We start from the raw sequence: 26,025 nt of genomic DNA, 5'->3' as shown, positions 1-26,025 counted from the left end.
TGGGGATATAGGACTTGTAGGTTCATCAAGAACCCGACGAACACAGAGCCAATAATTGAGCAGTGTCTTGCAATGGTTTTTTATTATGCACCGGGTATATAGCAATTCATTTGGGAAAATATATACATGGAAAAATCGGTGTGACACACCTATGTATTTCTGAAATTGGATTAAAATGCAGAGTTTAGAAACAGTAGATATTTGCACATTTCTGAAATTGTGAGTACCCATACTAGCATGAGAATTATAGGTCATTTTTCAAAATGACTTCTTTTTTACACATTGTCTTAAATTTGGAACGCAGAAACACATCAAAAGTCAATAGGTAATAACAGTTGCTCTACAATTCTGTGTTACCCTAAGTCTCCCGATTAAAAATGGTACCTCACTTGTGTGGGTAGGCCAAATGCCTGCGACAGGAAACGGCTCAAAACACAATGTGGACACACCACATTTTTACAGTGAAAACTGAACCTTTTTTTGCAAAGTGCCTAGCTGTAGATTTTGAACCCTAGCTCTGCTGGCACCTAGGGAAACCTAGCAAACATATACATTTTTTAAAACAAGACACCCATGGGAATCCAGGATGGGGTGACTTGACTGGCTCTCACCAGGTTCTGTTACCCAGAATCCCTTGCAAACCTTAACATTTGTCCCAAAAAAACACATTTTCCTCACATTTCTGTGGTGGAAAGTTATAGAAACTGTGTGAATCCACAAAATTCCACCCACCCTGCATTCCCTAAAGTCTTCTAAGAAAAATGGTACATCACTTGTGTGGGTAGTCCTAGGGCCCGGGACAGGTAACGGCCCAAAACGCAACGTGGACACACCACATTTTCACTGGGGAAACTCTCCCTGGTGGCTAGTGGGTTGATCCCTGCTTGGGGATCGCCCTCCTGGGGTGATCCCCAAGCAGGGATTTACTAGGGAAGGGTACCATTGGAAAGGGGAGATCCTCCCCTTTCCAACGATACCTCTCCCATCTTTTTCGGTGCTCAGGGGCTGAGATAGCCCCACACGCACCGAAACTGAGAAACTGATACTAAGTTTCAGTTTCGATTTCGTTGCAATGACGATCAGGCACCATGCGCGCAATCGTCATTGCAACGAAATACAGAAATATGCCTGGGGAGGTTTGGGAAGCTCTTCCCCACCTCCCTAGGCAAAAACAAGGGAAATTCCTCTGCTGTCAGCAGCAGAGGGATTTCTTGAGCATGTGCTCATGACGGAATGGTTCTGTCATGAGCACACTAGAACTTGTGCTCATCATGGAACCATTCCGTCATGAGCATGGAAGGGGTTAAGTGGGCCGGGTCTCACCGGTGCTGAGCACTGGCAGTTTTTTAAAGGGGGCCTCAAAACGGGTCTCTAAAGGGCTCTGTTTTGTGCCCTGGCACAGGTAGTCCGTTATTTTCGGACTGCAGTGACAGCAAGCACATCGATGTGCGCGTGTGCTCGCACTGCTCACTTTTCACTAGTGGAGAAGTTATGGCATGACTTCATGCCAGGTGAGCGTTGTAGGGGAAGGGAAATGCTTTAAGGAGAGTCATTTTCTCTGTGGATTTCCCTTCTCTTTTTGAAACTCAGGAGCAGCAACATTGTCGTAGTGTCACCAGGGCTTTAAGTGGAAGCTTTTTCAGTATTATATTCAAGCCATAGTTGCTGCTTATTTATCTTATGCAACTAACAACCATTGACAAAGACAATAGTCCTGACTTGTTGTAGGTATGATGTTACTTGTTATATCATATCTGGATGCAATGACAGAAACAGCAAAATTCAAGTCAGGCGGCACACTAGGCTAAGCACAGATTTTTAGCTTATGTGTTTTAAGCCACGCCCTTAATTACATTGGCCGCGTCCCTTTATGAGACCTCCCAGTTTTTTCAACCCACTAAAAGCCCTGGGAACAAGCAAGTCTCAAGCTGCTTACGAAATGTCATTAATGACGGACACTTTCTCAACGCCTCCGGAAGCCCGTTCCATAGTTTTGCACCCTGGAACGCAAAGAAACGCAATCTGTGATGTTATAGGCAATGTTTCTTGTAGCTTCAGTGTGTAAAATTGATGGCGTAAATCTGTTCGCCCTTGATAGCTGTGATGTTTGTGAAGACCTTTATCTCTTGCCTCTTGATGTTTCCAGGTGTGTTCAACTGATAGTTTCTGCCTTGTATCAATATATCTGAAAGAAACACGTTAGTTAGATTCCTCACCTTAGAATATCCCCAGGCGTCAGACTGGATCCGGAAGATTTTTCGTCAGCAATACCCCTTGCGCGTCGCTAGGCGTCTGCGGCTCCGCGTCTGTCGTCGGCGTCGTGCGCTGGAATGACGTCGTCGGAGTACTTAGACGCCGCCCTCGCGCGCTGACGTCATTTCTTCTTTTTTCCGCGCCAGTAAGAGCAGATCCGGGAGAGCTACCCCTTTAGTCACTTTTTGACTAACTTTTTTCGATCCTTTTGATCTTGTCTCGACTCCGGTGCCGGTAGGATGCCTGGTTTTAAAGCCTGTGCTGACTGCAACCGCTTGATGTTGGTTACGGACCATCACCGCCGGTGCCTTTACTGCTTGGGCCTCGACCACGACGCGGAGTCGTGTTCGGACTGCAAGGCCCTGACCTCGAAGGCTAGATGGGAGCGGTCCCGTAAGCTTCTCGAGCTTCGCCACTCGGCTCCGCGCCACTCTCGATCCCGGTCCAGGAGGAGGTCCAAGGATCGGTCGCGGAGCCGCAGCCGACGTCATCATCATCGATCGTCTGGCTCCAAGTCTTCGGGTAAGTCGAAGCACTCCAAGAAGTCCAAGAGGCGACAACGCTCTTCGGACTCCCCTCGCCGGTCGCGCGACTCGGCCGAGGGTCAGGGTGGTTCCACCCCCGCGGCTCCAGCGGAGCCGCAGGCGCCGCACAAGTCCCCATACCCGCCGGCCCCTGGGACTGACGCGACGCCGGCGGAAGTCAGTGCCTTCCTCTCGGCCATGAGGAACCTGGCTCCGCTGTCGACGCCCGCTGGCGCACCTTCGGGCCCCGCGGACCCGACTGGGCAACCTTGCCTGCCGGCGGCTCCGGCCCCGGCGCCGTCGACGGCTCCGGCCTAGACGCCGCAAGTGCCCGAGGGACCCGTTCCCGAGTCCCCGCCGACGCCGGTCGACTTCGTCACGCCTCCTCCGCCGGCGTCGACACCGGTACCACCTCCGACGCCGACTCCGACTCCGCTCGGCGTCGAGCCCCAGTTCAGCCCCGCTCCGGGCCCGGCGCCGTTACGGCATCGATGGACGCCGCGTTCGGCGCCGCTGGAGGCACATTTTGTCTATCGCCCGGCTCCGATCCTTCCTCCTGCATACCAGGAATCGGATGATGGGGGCGAATGGGAGGGATCCGAGGATCCTATGGCCATTCAGGCTCAACTGTCACAGGACTGGGCAGATGAACTGGGGGAGGCCAGTGGTCTGGATACCTCTCCAGACACTGGATTCATCTCTCCTCCGACTGTGGCTTCTGAGGAGGGTGCTGCTTTCTCTGTGGTGCTGCGCAAGGGGGCCGCAGCCCTTGGGCTCGAGCTACCTGCCGTGGCTGTGAGGACTAATTGTTCTCACATTTCTAATGTGCGCTCCCTTTGAGCCTCTTCATAATTGTCCTCTTCGTCTGCTGACGCTTAAGACTGCTTTTCTGGTAGCCATCACCTCGGCTAGACGGGTGAGTGAGCTCCAGGCTTTATCATCAAAGCCTCCTTTTCTCTCTGTTCATCTGGACAAGGTTGTCCTTCGGCCTCGTCCCTCCTTTCTTCCGAAAGTGGTGACCCCCTTTCATCTTGGGCAGTCTGTCACCTTGCCCACCTTCTTTCCGCCTCCGCATCCTTCCAAAGAGGAAGAGAGGCTCCACCGTCTGGACCCAAAACGTGCGCTCTCCTTTTATCTGGACCGCACAAAGCAGTTCCGGGTGGACGACCAACTTTTCGTTGGATACGTGGGTGCTAAGAAAGGGAAAGCTGTGCACAAACGGACCATCTCTCGGTGGGTCGTTTTGTGCATCAAAATTTGTTATTCCTTGGCAAAAAAGGACCCTCCTGTTGGGCTGCGCGCCCATTCTACTCGGGCCACGGCGGCTACTACTGCTTTGGGACGGGGTGTCCCTTTGCAGGACATCTGTCAGGCGGCAATGTGGGCTTCGCTACACACGTTTGCCAGGCATTATTGCCTTGACAGCCAAGTCCGGAGGGATGGCTTCTTTGGCCGTTCTGTCCTCCAGGACTTTCTGGTGTGATCTTGGTTCGCAGACCCACCACCGGGGATGGTATTGCTTGGGTATCTATTCTAAAGTGAGGAATCTAACTAACGTGTTTCTTTCAGATGAACAAGTTACTTACCTTCGGTAACGATGTATCTGTAAGAAACATTAGTTAGTTGGATTCCTCACCGACTCACCCATCCTCCCCGTTCTGCGAACTGACATCTAGGGTTAAGGTTATCCTTTTCAGGCCCCTAGATTTTATTTTTGGCACCAGTGTCGGTCTTTGCATGGCTCTGCGTTCCTGGCGCGGAAAGCTATGTACAAGAACTGACGTCAGCGCGCGAGGGCGGCGTCTAAGTACTCCGACGTCATTCCGGCGCACGACGCCGACGACGGACGCGGAGCCGCAGACGACGCCTAGCGACGCGCAAGGGGTATTGCTGACGAAAAATCTTCCGGATCCAGTCTGACGCCTGGGGATATTCTAAGGTGAGGAATCTAACTAACTAATGTTTCTTACAGATACATCGTTACCGAAGGTAAGTAACTTGTTCATCTAGAAGCAATGTTTTTCCCTTACATTTCTTAAGCTCTCAGATCTCCAGCTCTTGGCGTTGAAAATGGTCGCCTGTTGCAGCAATCATTTATTAGTTTGTGACCCTGGTGTGATACCTCCGGCGCAACAGTCCGCATTAATCTTTTCCTTTTTTCAACAAATGCACTGCTGGCGAATCAAAGAGCGTAAAATCTGTTTGTGATTCACAAGCCCTTTTAGTTGGACATTTTTGGACAAAAGTCAAAGGGTGAGTAAGCACCTATTTGTAGATGCATCAGAGGCCTTCTACTCAAGCCTTAAACTGGATTATCAAAGAAGTTTGTGCGTTGGAACACAGGTTGCTCAAACAAGTCCTGTACTCCTTATCCATGCATCCAGTAATGATATGTTACCAACTCCTTCACAAGGTCATGACGGAGTCAGTATATGAGAAAAGCTACCCACAAACTTTGTGTCAAACCCAAGGCATAGGGTAGTAGTACCTGAGCGCGTCACCATATCTTCAAGCATCATACTTGCAGGAGCTCCCTAAGTCAATAAGAACATGTTTCTTGCTTCCCAGCATCACATAATTATTTGCACAGTGGCAGTGTGTCTAAGATGGAGCTACAGTGGGCAGCCCCCATGACGTAGGGAGCTGCCTTTGTGCAGTGGATGCTTTTGCCGCACCATGCCACCATCTTTCTTGGAGATACTGGCTGCTTCTAATGAGGTGTGATGAAACTTGCTAACTCGCTGAGATGTTGTTTGGTTCGTTATTTAAATATGCATGAATGATGTAATATGTGACATTATCAGCAGTGGATTGCGGGCGCGCGAGTTATAGTTAGCAGAACTAACTATAACGGAGGATTTCAATGGTTTTGTACGAGTGAAATGTCCAGCTAACTACAACAGCCCTGAAACCTATGTTTTTTTCAGTGAATATATATATACACACACTCTCTCTCTCTCTCTCTCTCTCTCTCTCTCTCTCTCTCTCTCTCTCTCTCTCTCTCTCTCTCTCTCTCTCTCTCTCTCTCTCTCTCCCCCCTCCCCCTCCCCCCTCCCCTCCAGTGACAGCACTGGTTCCTGTACATCTAAAGCTTCGTTGCTAACATCCCTCCTCAAAGACTCGTTACTAACATCCCTCCTTAGCCAAAAAATAACTGTGGCCCAGATGTATTTGCTGTCCCAAAGCCCTCTGGCTACAAGAGAAGAAATGCCATGCGCCGGCACTCTAGAGTCCAGTTTGTTGCCATATCCTGCTTTGCCAATCCAGATGCATACATGTGGCACTTAGATAACCGCTTGTATTTGAGCCATACTTGCTCTAAAGGTTCAGGAGTTAATACATCACCCCACTAAACCGCGATCATCGTCTTGGTCCTCTGGCAGAGACACACAGAAGTCTTGCATTTTATATGCATGAAACACACAGTCAGGTTGGCACCTTGGCCTACTCTGTGAATACATTTCCCCATTTCAAATCTCGGTATGTGGGACACAATGACGGCATTCTAAAAGCATCTACCACCCTAGCGGTCTCTTGGCACCTTTAATAAGAACTGCCGAGCCAAATGAATAAGTCGTTAGCCTTCAGCAGAAGAATGAACGTGAGGTAGAAAGCCTAATGTCCTCTCAAGAGTTTCATGCACCGGGAGCTTGTGCTAAATCCTGCCCGCATGCCATTTTTGGATTTAAGCGCAGACGGGTGTTCTTTACCTTTGGTGCTAAGTCACAACTAGATTTATGGCAATTTAATTTAGTAGCTAGATTACTGGGGGCTGATTGATGTAAGCACTTAAATATTGTACCACCTGATGACGGTAACCAATTGCGGCTATTTTCTGGTAGACGAGACGATGGCTCACGCCGTTTCACTCTTAACCCTTTGGCCTTCCTGCGACCCGTATAACTCTGCTTCAAAGTGTTGCAGTAGTTCAGCGGCGTTCACTGCAGCTCCTGCCTCCAGAGCTCGGTGTCATGGGAAGGTTTGCTCGTCCAAAAGAGCATTTCAGAACATGGCGAGTCTCGGTTACAAATGCCTTTGCACGACATTGATCCCCCAGTTCTTTGCATTGCATTATATAAGGTCTTCAGAAAACAAGAGTTAAATGATGAAGGGCTGTTCACTGCCCCTATTAACGCATTTCAGGGTACCTCCCACTTCGGGAGCAGATGGCAGCGTGCAGTGCTTTTCTAACGAAATGCTTAACGACACGTGTCACCCTCCCCGCCTTCTCTTCAGCGAGGCAGCATTCCTCCGAGTATTTCCACAACCATCACGGTTTGGGGCTTTTAACGAGAATAACCATTGCACAATACAATCGTTGGATTGCGAAAGCTTTTATCATGCCTTTCTGTAACTATCGCAATTGGGGGAAAAAGACTGAGGTACGTGTACTTTTTATATGCAGTATCTAATATAGTGAAATATCAGAATCCTCTTGCTGGCTCTCGTTCCCAGAGGCTTCATTGCGTCTGTAAGTGCATCGAGTGCACTAATGATTCAGTTGCTTATCGATCGCTCTGAAGTCCTCTCTGTAACCCAGCTGTCCTTGGCGAAGGTCAAGCGTCTTCAGACGCTCGCAGTGTCAGAATTCCATGAACCCTGGCCCAAGTCGAGCTAAATATGGCCCTGACAGAATGTCAGAGGGTTATGCTATTTAAGGATGTGCATGCAGTGAACGATCTTCATTGTGACTCCTGCTGCGGCCCCAATTTCTTGCTTGAGTCATTCTTCCCTTCAGTGTGGTTCTACTAGTTAATGCTTTAAATTTAAGTGTATGGGAACTGGTGCCTCTGTTGGTAATCCGCTGGCCTGCCTTTGCTCTTCCACTATGCTGACTTTATTAGTAAAGTATAAATAACATAGATTGATAAAAAAATACCATTTTGGTGCTTTTGCGTTACTTATCTTGCCAAACTGAATCCCACAACAACTACGAACTAAAAAGCTTCATAGTTGTCACACTGCTTAATTCTATAAAATATTAACCTGTTGTGTCAGTGTTTCTTTTTACTGTTATCGGCCCAGTAAATACGCAAGAGGAGTGCCATTGTTTCTTGGCTAGTGTTACCATAATTAATCTTCCAATTTAACTTTTATTGAATGTTCAGTTTTATTTGTTTTCCTCATGTCTAATTGTTTCTACAAGGAATTTTAAGCCCACTTCATGATGTTCCTTCAGGCCTTCATAGGCTACTTCCCCATCACCAGATTATGGGAAGACTGACCACTGGTGGCGAACACAGATTTTATATGCGCGTCTGCGAAAGGGGCTACAATACCCTCCTTGTGGAAAATCCATCCAGTCCCCCATGACTTTGGTATTTCACTCTTGTCTTGAGTGCATGCTGTGTGATGATTGTGCTAATGTGTGGAGACTGGATGGTGTCCTCTAAAGTATGCATTACGCGTTGCAGAAAACGCTGGTCCTGATCAGTAATGAGGTTATCTAGCTACCGGTCTTTGCAACCCCTCATTCCTGAGCCACACAGACACCACTGGAGGTTCACCCTGTCTGAGTTGCTTTTCAGTTTCAGCCCAGAGGCATGCCTACAACGATAAGCTTACTGAAGACGATTTGGCTTCCTGGGCAAATGTGTCCATAGGTCTGCAAAGCAATATCCTAAATTTGCTTATTTGCCCTCTCTTCTTATAGGAAGCTTTGTAAATGGTTGCCGCGCCCTTCTCCGGTTGGCTCTTGTGAAAAACTTTGATGGTAGCACACTGAGTTAGTCCTTAACCTCCTGCGTATACTCCCAGTTTGCCATAGTTATTGGCCCTCTCGAGCTTCGGATTGGCGGTGTGCAGCACCTGTATAGACATGTTTTTGCTGCTCAAGCACCCCCTACCTGGCCCCCAAAGCAGTGAGGAAGCCTGCTGCTGTGCTTTGCCTGGAGGTAGAGGAACTGCACAACCTGGAAAGGAGAGGAGCATCTATTGGCTGCCCTGACCAGAACAGAGCCCAGTTAACTGAGACCTGTATGGTAATCAAATAAACCATACCCTCAATCAACTGGTCCTAATGAAAGAGTTAAAAAAAATAGACCTAAACACTCAGCCCCCTTGTACAACGAGGAGCTAAAAATATTAAAGAAGAGTTGTAAACAAGCTGAACGAAAATGGAGAAAACTCTGAGGAACAGGATAAAATAGCACTAGGCTTATACAAAGGATCAATTGCTAAGGCAAAAGCCGAGTACTATGCAAATCCATTCTAGAGGCCTCGAACAATGCCAGAGCCATCTTTCAAATAGTGAATTACCTTTCCAAACGAGACTGTATGAAAAATAAGCTCATTGCAACACAGAACCTCTGTGACAGTCTAGCAGATTACTTCAGGTAGAAGATCACTACAATTATTGATGGTCTGGACATCAATAAGGGAAATGAGATAGATAGTGGATCTGGACTATACGAGCCAACGACACCGGGAAAACAGGGGGAGGAAGTAGATAAAGACAAACTGATAAGTCTGGATCAACTCCAGATTCCCACAGAAGAAGAGTTTAGTGAACTTGCTCTGAGTGGCTCTTCCGGGTCACCACTGGACCCTCTCCCACACAGAGTGTGGAAAGAATTTAAGGAAGAGCTGTTCCCTCAGCTCCGCCAGGTCTGCTGCCAATCCTTAAGCGAGGGAGTTGTGCCAGTCTGCTGGAAAATGGTAACGGTGACACCACTACTAAAGAAAACCATGCTTGATTCTCTCTGTCCTTCTAACTACAGACCTATCTCCTTGCTCCCTTACCCAGTAAAGATTCTAGAGCGACTAGTCAGCAAAAACCTCTCACAATTTCTAGAAAACAACCATAAGTTAGACGATGTACAATTTGGGTTCTGTCCAGCTCATGGAACAGAAACCGCACTAGTAACTTTCCTAGATGAATTAAGAATGCGAGCAGACACAGGCCAGTCAGTTATACTAGTGTTATTAGATATGTCAGCCGTTTTCGAAACACAGTTAATCATAACATTCTTTTGGGAAGACTTATGAATGTCAGAATTGGGGGGGAAATGCTGGACTGATTTAAGTCATTCGTATCAGACAGGCAACAGGCTGTGGCCTTACCTCCCTTTACTTCTAAAATACCATTCCATTCAGCATGGTGTTCCTCCGGGATCGGCGGTCAGCCCGATTCTGTTTAATGTATACCCGAGTCCACTAATTTCCATTATTAAATCCTTTGGAATCAAATTGGTAAACTACACTGATGACACACAACTTATCTTCTATGGGAATCAATCCGTATCACTGGACAGATTCCACGAATGTATGAGAAAAACTGCAAGTTGGCTCAGGGACAACTCTTTACAGTTCAACGGTGACAAGACGGAAATCTTGCACTACATAGCAAACAAAGTCCCATGCCCACTTCCGACCAATTTTTGGCCAACTCCCACAGAAAAACAACTAATCCAATCAAACACAGTGCGTAATCTGGGGGTGATGTTTAATGATAATTCAAAAATAGACTCCCTAGTGGATAAAACAGTGGGAATCTGTTTTTCGCTGATCAGGGCCTCACGGAAAATACTTCCTATGCTACCGACCTCAGCCAGAGCGTTGGTGATGAGAAGTGTTATCATGAGTCTGCTCGACTACTGTAATGCTCTGCTACTGGATGCACCAAACTCTCTGCTGAAGAAACTTCAGAGTTCAGACAATAGCGGCCAAGACAGCTTTAAAAAGACAGCGTAGGTCATCGGCTTCCCTGTCCCTCAAGGACCTTCACTGGCTGTCGATTACTCAGAGAATTCAGTTCAAATCGCTCTGCATAGTTTTCAGGGCAGTACATGGAATGGGACCCAGGCCACTGCAGAGTAAATTTACCTGGTACAACCCAGTCAGAAGTCTTAGGTCATCAACAGCTAGGTTGGCGAATACCCATAGAATTAGAAAAACCAGGATGTGAGGCAGAGCATTTAGCATTGTAGCCACGCGACTGTGGAATGACCTCCCGGTAGATCTCAGACAAATAGACGATCTTCCTCAGTTTAGAAAAAGGCTCAAAACTTGGCTCTTTCCAAGAGACTAATTAAATCCGGCCTTCGATCTGTACTAATTTCAGTTATGGATTGATTGTGTATGTGCTCAGTGAAACTTAAGGTAATCTCAGCGCCAGGATACCCGTGGGGTGATAATGCACTTTATAAGTGTATGTTACATTACATTACATTACCTGGGTGCAGGGCAACTTTAAGTCCAGGTCTGCCTGTGATGCATGAATATCTGCACTCTTGCTGACATTTTCCAAACTTGAATGAGCTCTAAAGTATCTGCAACACGAGTGGGTCAAGGGCATGCCAGGAGTCTGCATGGCCACCTATTTTCATGGACATTTTCCTTAGAGGCTGATGGAGTGAGCCGTGCCTTTTTTGATGAGGTTACTGTTCCAGTCTTTTTTTATCTTCACAATTTTTATGTATTCCTTTCCCCTCCCCTTTTTGATTCTTCCACCCCTTTTTTCTTGTGCAGTTTTATGGGGATTCGGCCTGTTATACATTTGTGTGGTTTCAGGTACTGCAGTGGCGATTTAGAGGCAAAATCTCCCTTCTGTTAGATATGGTTAGGGTCTGCTCAAGGATATGTTTTGGATTTTCCATTATTGCAGAAAGACTCAAACGGACCTCTTTGCACAACCAGCAGTGGAACATGCCAAGCCTTCTCATTGTGGTGCAGGAGATCAGATCCAATGCAAAGGCACTTTAGATGAGGATTTTAAAGAACATTGTTTGTTTTTCAGCTAGTCACCCTGATTCTGAATTATTGCCAATTTAAGACAGGCCAAGGCAAGAGCAGTCTTATTTAGCCCAGAGTAGCTTTGCAAACGACGTGCTTCACGTATCCTAGTAGTTAAACTGGAAAAAGATGTACACACTGGATATGCTGTCTATTGGGCAAGGCAGAGTCATTCACCGTAACTTTAAGTCATTGAATTTGGCAGCCTGACATATACATTTCTCAAATACAGACATTTGAACCCCTTTCACACTACATAGATATCTTAACAAAAACCAAGAGTTTTCCATCATATTGCCATATATGTTTAAGTGGAAGAGATCTTTCATGCAAAGTGTGCACATCGTTCTGATGACATTGCAGCAGGAAACTGTGAGACCTTTCCTCTACATTTGACACATTATTTTTTGTGCCAGTTCATAGTTATAGTTCTCTTCCATGAAATCGAACTTAGCTGCTATCACTTTCCACCGAAAGATACATCCCAAACTTCCGATTTATTTACAGTTTATGAAATCCAGTCCTCAGGTTGATGGGTTGTTGTACTAGCCCTACTAGCATTTCCCCCCAAAGTGATCTTTTATTTCCATATAAAACTCCGGTTTTCATTTCCTATCTTTGTTACAAAGTATTTTTCTCTGGCATGCCTTCCCTTTACAAAGGCTCTCCAGTGTTATGTTAACATGTTGAAAAAGATTATAAGGTCTTAACAACTGTTTTTGAATTATAGTCCCATTCATACAGAAATGGCAAAATCCAAACAGTCTACATTTAAATGGATGGATTGTATTTGATATAGGAACTTGCTACTAAAAAGCAAACCAATTCCTTTCAGAGAAACCTAGATAGGAATTATTCAAAAAGAGGGAAAGGGGCCACAGTAGCTGTTCTAACAAATGGCTGTGTTGCTGAAATCTGCCAAGCAGCTACCTGTAGATTAACCCACTAAAAAAATTGCTAATCATTGCTGCTTAGACTCTGTCCAGAACAAGTGCACATGTGAGCCTAGCTTTTCTGTGAAATTTGTTTGGTTTCTGTCAAACCTGTTTGAGAGCTATCATGTATTCTTTAGTTGACAGCCTCTTTCCGCTCTTCTAATCTACTGCTTTCAGAACAAACAAGGCTTTGCTACTATATTCGGTGTAATAAATATTATTGAAGCTCAGTGGTGATATGGGGATCATCATTTATTCACAAATTACAAAAGGAGTTTAGTGAGAGCATCTGACCAAACTAGAAGCGTACCACTCGCTGAAACACAAATATAGCACAAAAAGGTATGCTTGTTCTAAAATGTGTCTCTGTACTGAAGGCAAGGATTCTTGTTAAGGACGGTAACCCTCATGCACACTTTAGTGGTATGCTTTATCTTCGGGTCCATCCTCACACTAGGAACAAAGGTACCTGGTGTAGGCTATTACTCCCATAACTAGGGAGGAGCTCCTGAGGTGTTTCATGGTAATGAGGGCCCTCTGAAAGATGATTGTATGAGGAGTGCAGGGTGGGTGATCGAGGGATTAAATCTACCTCTTAGTAGACTGAATCGGGATTTTATTCTGATGCCTCCAAGGGATAGCTAAGAAATAAGGGGGGGGAGTGAAACTTCAACCCAATAAGATAGGGATCCTCGTGTTTCTGCCTGTCTCGTGACCCTGCAAGGAGGTTCTAGGGATTCTTCAGGGCCATGATATATATATATTGGTAGTAAAGTGTAAAAAGGTGCAAATGGAATGGTACAGAAAGTGACCCACAGTAATAGTAGGAGTCGTCCACCGTCGTCACCCATATTGTTTGGGTGTTAAGCCTCAACTCAAGCCTTTTTCATGGCAAACCAATGAACTGGACCACTGCGGTCCTGTATGGTTCCCTACATGGTTTGTCCGGCAAGGAAGCTTCTAACCATTAGACCTCAAGGACGCCATCTTTCATATACCTATTCACACAGCTCATTGATGCTACCTCAGCTTCATGGTAAGTGATCAACTCTAACAATTCAAAGCCCCACCTTTCGGGGTCACGCAGCCCCAAGAGTCTTCACAAAATGTCTAGCAGTGATAGCTGCTCTCCCCAGATGGGGCACTCGTGTGTCCCCCTGTCTAGAAAATTGGCTGATCAAAAATTCAGGCAGGCAAAAGTGCTTAGCCTACACACAAGCTGCCATTTCCCTTCTCCACATCTTGGGATTTACTATAAATGCCACCAAGTCCCATTGCCAACCCCTCCAAAGTCAATCGTTTCTTAGATCCATCCTAAATGATGTCACCAACAAGGCGTACCCAAAACACCAAAGTGCTCCCTCTTTTTTTTGTCAAATCATTCACTCACAGTCAGAACTGTAATGTGCCTCCAGGGCTCGATGGCTTCTTGCATAGTTCCCAAGGTAGGTTCCACATGCATCAACTACAGGAGTTCCGGTCTGCACAGTGATCACAGGCGGTGGGTTACTGGGAAGATACAGTGTTAATAAGGCCAATACCCATCACTGTCTTCAGTGGTGGAACAGCAGCAACCTGTTGTAGGGCAGGCCGTACTTAGAACCTCATTCCACAAGTGCCCTTCTCTCTCTGGGTGGTGGGGGCACATCTCCAAAGCATGACAGTTCAGGGTTTGTGGTCCTCTCACCAAAGAGGTCTCCACATCAATCACCTGGAGCTTCTAGCTATTGGCCACACTATTGCAGCAAATACAGGGCAAGGTAGTCACTCAAAACAGACAGTATGACTGCTATGTATTACCTACGGAGCAAGGGGGCGCCCACTTTCCACAGCATTCCGTGTTAGCACAGTGCATATGGCCCTGGGCCATACACCATCAGATACACCTTCTAGCATAGTATCTTCCAGGAGTTGCCAATGACTTTGAAGACCTGCAGAGGAGGATGCATCAACCAGTCTGAGTAGCATCCTCAGCCACAAGTCCTTCTCCCATAATGCCATCCTTTGGCTGATCTACATATAGACTTGTTCTCTACACACAAAAACAGAAAATACCAAAGCTTCACCTCCAGGTTCCCACACCTGCATTCTAAGGGCAATGATCTATAGAAGAACTGATCAGGGATATTTGCCTACACTTTTCCTTCTCTCCTACTTCTTCCATTAATGGCGAGGAAGCTCTGGCAACCACCCTTCACTCATTCTCATAGTTCCCACCTCAACCAAACAATTGAGCTCCCAGTCTTTTTTCCTCGCCCAGACTCTGTCGCTGAAATACCTCTGCATACATTAGATGTTAAACGCACATCTAAGAATTTTATTGACAGAACTAAACCTTTTTTTAAAACTCAGCAGCTGTTTGCTGTTTTGCTAACCCCTTCATGGTCAGACAACACATACAGCCGGCATAATTAGGTGGATTGTCAAAAGTATCTAAATCTGCTACCACAAAGTCAAAAGACTTCTGCCTATCCCTCCTAAGACACACTCTACCCATAAGAAAGGTTCAACAAAGGCTTTCTTAGGAAATATTCCTCTATCCCCTGGGTACTCAAAAACACTTTTCCGGGGCCACAAAGTATGGTATGTGTTGTGCCCGAGGACCGCATTGATGCCAGCAGGGTGGGAATGGGGCTTTGTGGGGGGTGAAGGGGTAAAGTGGGTGTTGAGGAGTAAAGCATCTACATGTTGTGCTCAATGAGCCATGGGGTTAGTCTGAGGGTTTCATTCCATCCTGCCATGCAAATTAAGCCCTTTGTCTCTAGAATACTCATAGTTTGGGCAATACTGTGTTATGCTGTATCTGAATCGCTATCCCTCTACTGCACCTTGGGGGTAAGCCTTCTCTACTTGCTATTGCTTCTTTTGGAGAGTCAAATGTAAGAAAGCAATAACTTGATTATTGAATTGGAAATGAAATCAAATTGCAAAATGTGAAACCAGAAAACTTGCTTTCAATCCCGGCTTCCCCACTTGACCAAATTATGTAATCTTAAGTGATTATTTTATTTCACTTTGCCTATTTCTTCATTATGACAGGTAAGAGCACCGTGAAATACACCAGTTTGGGTGTGTGCAGTACAAAACCTTCGCCTGTGTTTGTTTTTATAAGCTACAATGTTGTCCATGTAAAATAAGACAGGCGACCCAGAGGGCTCCGCACAACAATTGGTTTGCCTCTTAGGGCCAGATGTACGACTGTAAGATTTAACGACTCGCAGTTTACGCCAGATTGCGAGTCGCCAAATTCAATGTACCAACACAACCGTTCCCCAAATAGCGACTCAACAATGACTCGCAGCGCAAAATTGCGATGATGCAAATTGCTAAACGCTCGCAGATAGCGTACACGGTTGAAAGCATGCATTTTGCATTCACAAATAGCGATTGTGAATAACATTATTTAAAGAAACACTTCATGGTAGAGCAGAAGGACCCCCAACCATGAAGTGGTGTCCCTGGAGAATCCTGAACAAAATTACAAGCACATGGCAAGGTGCAGCAGCCCAGTACAAAGCGTATTGCCCAAGAACGAACAGCAGAGCAAGACTAGTGAGAAAGAAGGGAAAAAGAGGCTGCGCAAACTGAAGTTTTCAGAAAAAGAAATTGACATCCTCATCGAAGAGTTCTGCAACAACCATGAGCAGCTTTTGAGTTCTCCTACTGTGCCAGAATCCGACAAAAGAAAAATATGGTGTGACATGCAGCTGCGCATGAATGCCCTTGGTGTGGCTGATCGTTCAATCGACGACATCAAGAAGAGGTGGTATGACCTCCGTTCCAGGGCAAAGAAGAGGGTGGCTGCACGGCTGCATGATGCACAACAAACAGGAGGTGGCCCATCCAGCCTCCTGGCATCCTCAGCAGCAGAGGCAATGGTGGAAGCCACACTTGAGCCTGAGGCAGTAGTGGGAATTGGAAGCCTGGACACATCTTAATCTCCACCACCCCCAGGTAAGTTAGAAATGAATGCCATATTATTTTACTCTAGCCAGCACCCGTCCCCCTCAGCACAAGTGCATCTACATGCTCCGTCTACACCATAAAAAAGTCAAAGTTGGTGCTTCATGGGAAATGTAGTACGTGACACAAACATTGCTGTTAGGGACTGACATGAGTTGTGAACACAGTACCACCACAGACATAGTGACTCAAAACATGTCCTTTAATTTTCCTTTTGCAACATAGATACACCTTTGGGAGGAGAGACAAGGGGAGATGACACAGATTCTGAGCAGGAGCAGGGCCAGGTCGCTGAAGGGCTGGATGGTCAAGGTTGTTCCATGTCATTGGGGAGTGCTCCAGCACTTAAAACAACAGCCCAACAGCAGCAAGCAACATCACGTTGCACTCTGAGCACAAGGGACAGGGTTCACCATCCGAGCCAGCGATCACGAAGGCTGCTTTAATTTCGTAGGCATGCTCCCACCCACACCAGAGCAGTCAATCGGTCTCCTTTTGCTGGCCATGAGGATTCCATGTTAAAGGTTCAGCACCTGCAACAGAAATGGATCATGATGATCAATATGAAGTTGAGCAGGGGATTTGCCAACATAACACAGCAGTTGGCTGACAATCAGGCACATATGGAGGGCAAATTTGATGCCATGATTGGTGCTATTGTGCAGCTGTGTACAGAGCTAAAAGAGTACAGAACAGGAGGATGGAGCGCAGCAGGTCACACAAAATGCACTCCATGATAAAGGCAATTGGTTGTCTGACAACGGCCACAACTCAGCACAGTAAGCGCACCATGGCCTTGCAGGTCAAAATGGGCGCCCAGAGTGGCGATGTAGCAAGGGGCCTACAACAAACCACTGCTGCTGTTGAGGATATCCAAACAAACATGCTAGCTACCGGAGGAGGCACAGACACTGCTGACAGTGAAGTGTCCAGCTGCAGCAGTGTTTCCACTGCAGATGCACCAACCCAGCGGCGAAGCAGCAGTCTGCATGCCCTCTGCTGCCCGATCCACACCTGCTGGACATGGGGGCCAAAAATAATTTTTGTTTCTGTTACGTCCATGTCCCTTTTTTGTGTGGTGAAGTAACCACTTCACATTTATAATTTGCGTTGTTAAAGTTGTGTGAGATGGACAGGTTGTTCCATACTCTGAATCAATATGCCCGTCAAATAAAGGGAAATTGCAATACACAGATTGACTCTTTCTTGTGTAGTTAATTGTGCATATATGTGAATGGCAATGACGTACCTTGAAAAGTAATGTTTGGCTATGTGGTCCCTGCACCTTCTCCCATCTGCTTCTGAGCTTTCCTTGCTTGGCTGGTGGTCGAGGCTCTTCATCACCAGAGTCTGTATCTGACAATTCCATGGGCATGCCACACCTGCATGCAATGTTGTGGAGTATGGTGCAGCTTGCCACAATTTTGCATATACTGCAAGGCCCGCCACTCTTGTGTAGGCACCTGAATCTTGATTTTAGTATGCCAAATGTGAGCTCGATGACTGCTCTGTTGTATCACCTTTCATGTGCGTTGGAGGGAGACCGGTACGGTGTGAGGATCAAGGTACGCAGGGCATACACACTGTCACCTGCGAGAAGTGAGAAGTTGAGACGACATGCAGACCGACATTTATGTGCAAATACATCTCACTGTGGACCTGGGGATTCATTACCTAGTAGGTATCCTTCATCAAAGTCACCTCTTTCGAATTTCTGGTATATGCCACTGTGTCTGAAGTTGTATGAGTCGTGTGCTTCCTGGAAATTTGGCTACAATGTCTGTGATGATGTTTTTTTGCGTCACAGACAACTTGGATGTTGAGTGAATGTGTGATTTTCCTATTACGGAATATGCATTCTAAGCATGATGGTGAACACATGGGCACATAGGTCCCATCTATGCACCCTATGACATGTGGGAGCCTTGCTATTCTATAAAATTGCATTTTGGTATTTTCAAGTTCCTCATCATTCCTTGGCAGATAGATGTGTTGATGGATGTGGTGTAGCAGGGCATCTAGGAAATTGTGTCAGAAACACAAAAGCGCACTCTGTGAAACACCTCCAGCCACTGCAATCACGTCTTGATAGCTCCCAGTGACCAATAGGTGGAGGGAGCACAACACCTGCACGTGTTGGGATTGCATTGCTGCGCTGGGTTCTGCTTTCCAAATGTGGCTTCAGGGTGTCTATGAGGTCTAGGATGACAGTGCTACTCAGCCTGGACTGTTCATATATCTCTTCCTCCGTCTTATCAAACAATGTCAGCCTAATTCTGAAAATCCTCTCCTATCTCCGACTCCTCTGCAGGGCAGTAAGTATCTGCATCCTCCTCGCTATCACATACAGGGCAGCCATTTTTGAAAGGTACTGGTGCATTCTGGGGAAGTTTTTATAGTTTGGGACTGGTTACCACCTGTTTCTGGTTAGTGGTAAATTACATGCGCAAATGGCCTGTTTTGCACTTAGTTGCAGTTTAAGACTAGTCCGTACATATTATTTTGCAAGTCGCTATTTGCGACTCAGAAGTTGGTATATGCAAATAGCGGTTGCTTTTTCTGCGACTTACTATTCAGTCAAGATTTTTTGGTTTGCGAAGGCATATCGTACATTAAGTACGGCCAATTTTGAATGTGCAAATCCATTTGCGACCGATTCAAGTTCACTATTTGCATTGTTGTCAAGGATAGGGAGGCATGATTGTTTCTACATTCATCTTTAAAAACAGACGCTTTAAAAAAAAAAAAAAAACTTCTCAATGCACTGATCTAATCTGATGGACTAAGGTGAAATGCCTCTGCATGTTAGTAAAATACAAATTTTTGAATTTGGAAGAGACTTTGCCTTTTTTTTTTTACACATTTGTTACAAGATGTCTTAAAAAAGGAATATGTTCCTAAAGTTAAGTAGTGCAGTCCACCTTATTTGTTTCTTTAATTTTACTTCAGTTAACCTGTAAATAAGAACTTGTCCACTTAGTCACCATCTTGCTGAATGTTAGTGCTCTCTTAACCCCTTCGGTGTGCTCATGTGCATTGGACGGCCCCGGCTGGACTCCGGGTGTCTAATTTTCAGAAATGTGTGGGTTTGGTAGGCTTCCCAAGATGGCCGCTGGGGCCAAAAATCCAGGTGACCCCCTCCCCACCCCCCCTTCCCTTGCAAAACCTGGTTGTTTTATGATAGATAATTATGATGTCTCCTCAAAACGTTTTGGGCCATTGCCTGTCGCGGGTACTTGACCCACCCACGCGGGTGAGGTACCATTTTTATCGGGAGTCCTGGAGGAACGCTGGGTGGCAGGAAATTGTGGATCCACACAGATTCCAGAACTTTCCAACAAACAAATGTGAGGAAAATGTTTTTTTTTGTGACAAAGTTTGATGTTTGCAAGGCATTCTGGGTAACAGCACCTGGTGAGAGCCAGACAAGTCACCCCATCCTGGATTCCCCTGGGTGTCTAGTCTTCAAAAATATATAGGTTTGCTAGGTTTCCCGAGGTGCCGGCAGAGCCTAGGGTTCAAAATCTACAGCTAGGCACCTTGCAAAAAAAGGGTCAGTTGTCACTGTAAAAATAAAGTGTGTCCACGTTGCGTTTTGGGCCGTTTCCTGTTGCGGGCACTAGGCCTACCCACACAAGTGAGGTATCATTTTTATCGGGAAACTTAGTGTAACCCAGGATTGTAGATCAACTGTTATTACCTATTGACTTTCGATGCATTTCTGCCTTCCAAATGAAAGACAATGTGTAAAAAAGTAGTCACTTTGAAAAATGTCCTATAATTGTCATGTTAGTATGGGTACTCACAATTTCGGAAATATGCAAATAGCTACTGTTTCTAAACTCTATATTTTGACCAATTTCAGAAATACATAGATGTCTTTTATCTAGATTTTTCACTGTATAGATTTTCCCAAATGAATTGCTATATACCCGGTACATAATAAAAAAACATTGCAAGACGCTGCTCAGTTATTGGCTCTGGGTTCGTCGGGTTCTTGGTGAACCTACAGGTCCTATATATCCCCACAACCAGAAAGGTCAAGCAGGTGTAACGGTATATTGCTTGCAAACATATGTCATAATTAGAAGAAGTTACAGGTGAAAATGTTGGCACATATAGCAGTTTTTTCCAACTCATTTGCAATTGTTCCTATTTTCAACTGTTAGTTTCTATAAAGAAACCTTGAAGGATCTACCCAAAGGACCCGCTGCTGAATTCAGAATTTTGTCTACTTTTCTAAAATGTATAGCTTTCCAGGATCCATTATTGCTTTCATACCCATTTCTTCCATTAACTGGAAAAAGGTTGAAAGCAATAGCAAAAATAGGCTATGTCCCAGTAAAATGCCAAAACAGTGTAAAATATTTTGATTTTTCGACAATAGTCTGTCAGTCCCTGAAGGCCGTAAAAATAGTGATTTCAGCCCCACAAACCCTTTGTTGATACCATTTGCAGGGAAAAAGCCAGGCGCTTTCATTTGCAGCACTTTTTTCCCATTTTTCAAAAACAATTTAAATATTTAGCTGTATTTTGGCTAATTTCTAGCTCCCCTCCAGGGGAATCCACAAACGCTGGGTACCTTTAATTCGAATCCCTGTGATGCTGGAAGAAAAGGACGCAAATTTGGCATGGATACCTTATATGATCAAAAAGTTACAGGGGCCTAAGCGCGAACTGCCCCAAAAAGCCCAAAAAAGGCTTGGCACAAAGGGGTAAAAGGCCTAGCAGCGAAGGGGTTAAGTAAACAACAGCCCAGTGTAGTCTTTGAGAAAAGAGCCGCATGTGAAGGTTATAAAGGCTGCAAGTGGCTCCAGGCCGTACTTTGATTCATGTAACTTGTAAAGCTGATGTTTGCAAAGGCAGGTACATGGATAACTCCACATAGTTTTACTAAACAGCGTTGTGTAGATATTTTAGTTCACCAGCACCCTAGAGTTGGCCAAGCAGTCTTCTGAACCTTATTTCAGACTTCTGCATCCTTCTCTGGCTCATCGACTTTATTGTCGGTACTGCTTTACAGTCCCTGCCGAGCCTGTGTATCAACAGCCACACATGTATGGACTGAAAATGTTACTTACCTGGTAGGCATCTTTTTGTAGTGTGTAGTGCCCGTAGATTCACATGTGGTCACCCACCTCCCTGGGAGCCAGGGTCAATTGCCCAGCTCCTTCTCCTCAACATATAATCCTTACACACATAGCACACACAGTCCACACATATGCTCATGTGCTGCGCAAAAAACAATTTAACAATGAAGTTCATGCCCATGCTCCGTGCCTGTTAAGTGTTGAGCCACGGGTAACCCATTGATTGGAACAAGTTTAAGCAAAAACAGCTTACAACATCTGAGCTCAACACTAGGTGGCTCAAGTAAGTAAGTAATATGTTTATTGTACAGTTAATTAAAACCATTACAAAAAAAAAAAAGATTAACCGTCTCTTATTAACATGAAAAAAAAAATGGAAAGATAAATAGTTAATAAAAAAACACACATTTTAAAATTACACAGAATATCCACTCCCCCTGCATTGGTAGCCCATAATCTTATTTCTTCATTTCTATTGGAGAAATTAGCAGCAATTTGTTGCGTAAAATTACCCCCTTAATCAGAGTCTTAACTGCAGAATGATATCAGGCCATGATGTGCAGGATTAAAATACATGTTTAAAGTGCATAGTGCCGCCACAAGGATGAGAGGTGGCCATTTAGATGACCTTTTGATAATTTACTTAGGGCATTTACTTGTGCTAAAAAGCTTGAGGTAATAAACCTAAAACACTGTTGCAGTACACTTATTTTTAAAACGAAGGTCAGCTACAGATAAGAACTTTACTAGGCGACAGCTTAGCTGAATGTCTTCACCAGAGAAGCTTGCAAGCACCGCTTGTCTGCACGACCGTAATTGGTTTTTATTAAAAATAGGCCTAAGTAGTAACCGGCGTTCTCGCATCAGCTCACGGCAAATCGTTAGGATGTGAACTATGTCCTCCTCTCCTTTACCACAAAGACGACACATTGCCGGTTTAGGAGGGCGCAGCCAAGGAGGCAGATGGTATGCCGTCGGTAATAGACCTAGCCGAAATGTCAAAAACTTTTCTTTAATAGTTCTAGAGAAGTTAGAAAGGAGGTAGGCTTGAGGAGTCTCTTTCCTATAGGTTTGTATCGTAAGCCAGCCGTGTGAGCGTTTTATCAAGGTCGCTTTATCTTGTAAAATGGACTCTTTTTTGACTATCTTGTTTACAATTTTCTTGAAGCTAGCCATGGTCCCGGGCAATGCCCAGAGTTGCCGTAGCCCCAGCTGGTCCAGTGCAGTGTTCAAGTAATGTCTGGCTGGGCAAGATCCTGTTGTTTCCACTTCTCTCCACAAGTAAAAATTCAGCGTTCCTGGGCGCCCTTTTTTTTATCTTGAACCAGGTTTTAACAAAGGCTCCTTTTCTGGCTAACTCCTGCCCTTGTATCCCAAATTCCAGCCTCATTTGTGCCGGAGAGGTAAATCCAGGCAATCCAAAAATTATTCTCAGTGCTCTTGTGATGGTGCCATTTAATATTCTTCAAGTTTCTTAAAGCTACTGCTGTTATTAACCCCCTCTTTTTTATTGCATCGAGCTGAGCTTTGTAGTTGCCTCTGCTGTCTATCATAACCCCCAGATATTTATAATCATGGAAGACTTCAAGCTTGTTTTTTGCCAGATGCCAGTTGTATTTTGTTTTTATTTTTCGGTAATTTACACACATGACTTTTGTCTTGTCTTGGTTGATACTTAATTTGTTGTTTTCTGAGTATTGGGATGTGATGTCCAGCAGGCGTTGTAATCCTATGGGTGTCCGGCTGATGAGAACTAAATCATCTGCATATAGGAGGTTAGATAACTGGCAACCTCCCAACTTCGGGGCATGCGCATTGCTTCCATTGAGTTTGATTGAGAGCTCGGCCATAAATAAGTTGAATAGTGTCGGGGCTAATACACACCCTTGTTTTAATCTAGAGCTTGTATTCATCTTTTTTGATAGATGGTCTCCTGCCCCCAGCTTTACTTGTACCCAGGTGTTACTGTGCAGAAGGATTAATTGTGTTAATAGCAATGGTGGAATACCTAGCTTTTTTAGTTTTTACCACAGAATGTTTCTGTTAATATGGTCGAATGCTGAACTGTAGTTGATAAAACAGATGTATAAAGGTTGTTTGATTAGAAGTGCAGCGTCCATCATTAGTGAGAGGGCAGAGATGTTGGTAACAGTACCCATGTCTCCACAGAAGCCGGTTTGGTTGTAAGGAATTGCTTTAATTTCTGTAGACCATGTTGTTAATTCTTGGAGGAGCACCCCGGCATAATATTTTGCGTCATTGTCCAAAAGAGCTACCAATCGGTAGCTCCTTGGATCATTCCTGTTGCCTTTTTTATAGATAGGAGAGATTATTGAACCTCTCCATGATGTTGGTATTATCGACGTCTGCAGAATTCTATCAAAAACCGGTTTTAGGGCAGTAGCCCAAAATTCAGGGTCTTGTTTGAATAATATCGGCGGAATCCCATTAGGACCAGGAGCTCCTTCAAGTCTACCCTTCAAGATTCTTTTGTGAATTTGTATGATTGTTATTGTAATTGTACAGTTATGCACATTTTCTGTAATCAGATTCAGCTGGGACGGTTGGGTTTCCATGCTGGACGTAGGAGTATTTGAGCCAGTTTGCGGGATCTGATTTTTATTAAAATGTGGTTCAAGGAAAGTAGTCCAAGCTTCTTCTGTGACGTTAGAACTGATACACTGTCCTTGAGGATTAGATACCGCATTCATTTTCTTCCAGAATTGGGCGCTGTTGTTGTTCTTAATGTCATACAGAAGCTTGGCCCAAAGGGTTTCTTCTTCTTCCTTTTTATTTTGCCAGATTATTTTTTTCCGAGTCTCTTTCAACTGCCTCAGCTCTTGCAGTGCCGAAGGATCTTTCTTCAGTCTCCGCAGTGTGAAGTTTATCCGTGTTTTTAGCTTTTTTAATTTGATGTTATTCCGTATAGTAGGGCCTGGGCGGGGATTTTGCTGTTGTTTGTTACTCCCGTTTGGAGGGTTACCCTTTATAGCGCCATAGCTATTACGTAGGGCGTTTGTGAATGCCTCCCAGCATCCAATTATGTCGGGGGTGGCTGCCTTCCCTTCTTCCCAGAGTTGTTTCGCTCGAGAGAGTAGACCTTCAGGGTCTTTAGTACTACATTTTACTCTTCTCTCATTGTTGGTAAATTCTGAGCAGAGTGTTTTTGCTAAGGACAGTTTCCATAGTGATGGCTCTTCTACCGTGATTTCCTGGGGTAGATGGTCGCTAAAATCTTCACTCCCAATGCAAAAGTTTTTTATTTTAGTAAACATGCTGCAAGAGCAGAATGTGTAGTCAATCGTTGACCTTGTTGCAGTGTTATTGAACGTTGCTGTTTGCGGGCGATCTCCCGGGAATCTGCCATTTAATGCACGTACACCCAGTTGCTCTAGAAACGATAGTAGATTTTTCGAGGTGTTAGTGGTTCTTCCAACTGTGCTTACGTCTTGGGGCATTTCCTCCCACGCAAATGGGTCCTCCTCTGGATAGATGTCGTTAGCTCGTCTCCTCAGCATGTTTAAATTGAAGTCTCCGGTGATTATCCAATTGTTTGTCTTCTCTCCTGTTATAATTTTCACCAACTCCTCCTTTAGTTGTTGGCTCCCTTTATTTGTGTCACGTGGGTGTAGGTAGAGATTTACAAGTATTATATGTTCTTTGCATGTCTTCCCCTGTAGGGTGATTCGGTTTACTTGCATTTCATTTGGTGGCGCTAGATTGTATGGTAGGGGTTCTATTGCGTAAATGCTGTTTATGGAAGTGTATGTAACAAGACCTCCCTTGTTATGACCAAATTTTGCATTTCTAGTTGCCGGTAAATGGAGCATATTATAGCCATGCAGAGCCGTAGGTAGTTCGCTCCATGATTCCTGAAGCGTAATTATATCAAATTTCTGTAGATAGGCTAGCAGTTCTGGGTCAGAGGTCTTGTCTCTCAGCCCGTTGATGTTCCAGGAACAGATTTTCAATGAGTTCTTATGTGGGGGTTCATTGTGCTTAATGTGTCATGGTCTTCCAGTTTTGGTGTTTATTGTCCTGGAGACCCTGCTCCATTCCAATGTGAACCTGCTTCTGTCCACAGCTGCCCTCAATACATTATGTTCTCCGTTTGCCCTGTGCTCTATGCTTTTACTGCGTGCCCCTCACAGGTGGCTCAAGTATGTAGAGCATGTGAACCGAAAATACTACATGATACGAATAGATGCATACAAGGTAAGTAACATTTTCCTTTCCCTTGGAAATCCTTACCTGATTTATAATGCTTTTGCATCCTTACTGGAAGACTGGTTTTAGAGCCCTTCTTTAAGCATCTATTGCCTTATTGAAGTAATAAAAAAAGTGCCACTCGAATGCCTAATCAAATGCCTCTGTGATCGTAGGGTGAGCCTGGGAGTTTAAGGCCCAATGTAGTGTTTTTCTCTCTCTAAGGATTTGCTGCATATGTTGCATCTTTTTAATTTTATGCAAGAAACAGTTGTAGCACAAGGTAGCTTTATAAAAAAAAGATTGTCTGCCAGGTAGGCA

At 45.0% G+C, this 26,025-nt stretch overlaps 1 protein-coding gene across 1 annotated transcript in view; it reads left to right on the top strand.

The window, feature by feature from the left end:
* TSG101 (tumor susceptibility 101) overlaps positions 1-26,025 on the top strand; it is a 225,373-nt gene that overhangs the window by 130,183 nt on the left and 69,165 nt on the right. The gene's annotated exons all lie outside the window — the stretch shown is intronic.

Source organism: Triturus cristatus, chromosome 3_2 (assembly GCF_964204655.1).
Source record: "Triturus cristatus chromosome 3_2, aTriCri1.1, whole genome shotgun sequence".
Lineage (NCBI taxonomy): Eukaryota > Metazoa > Chordata > Amphibia > Caudata > Salamandridae > Triturus > Triturus cristatus.
The sequence above is the reverse complement of the archived record's forward strand: the minus strand, read 5'-3'. Positions and strand labels throughout refer to the sequence as shown.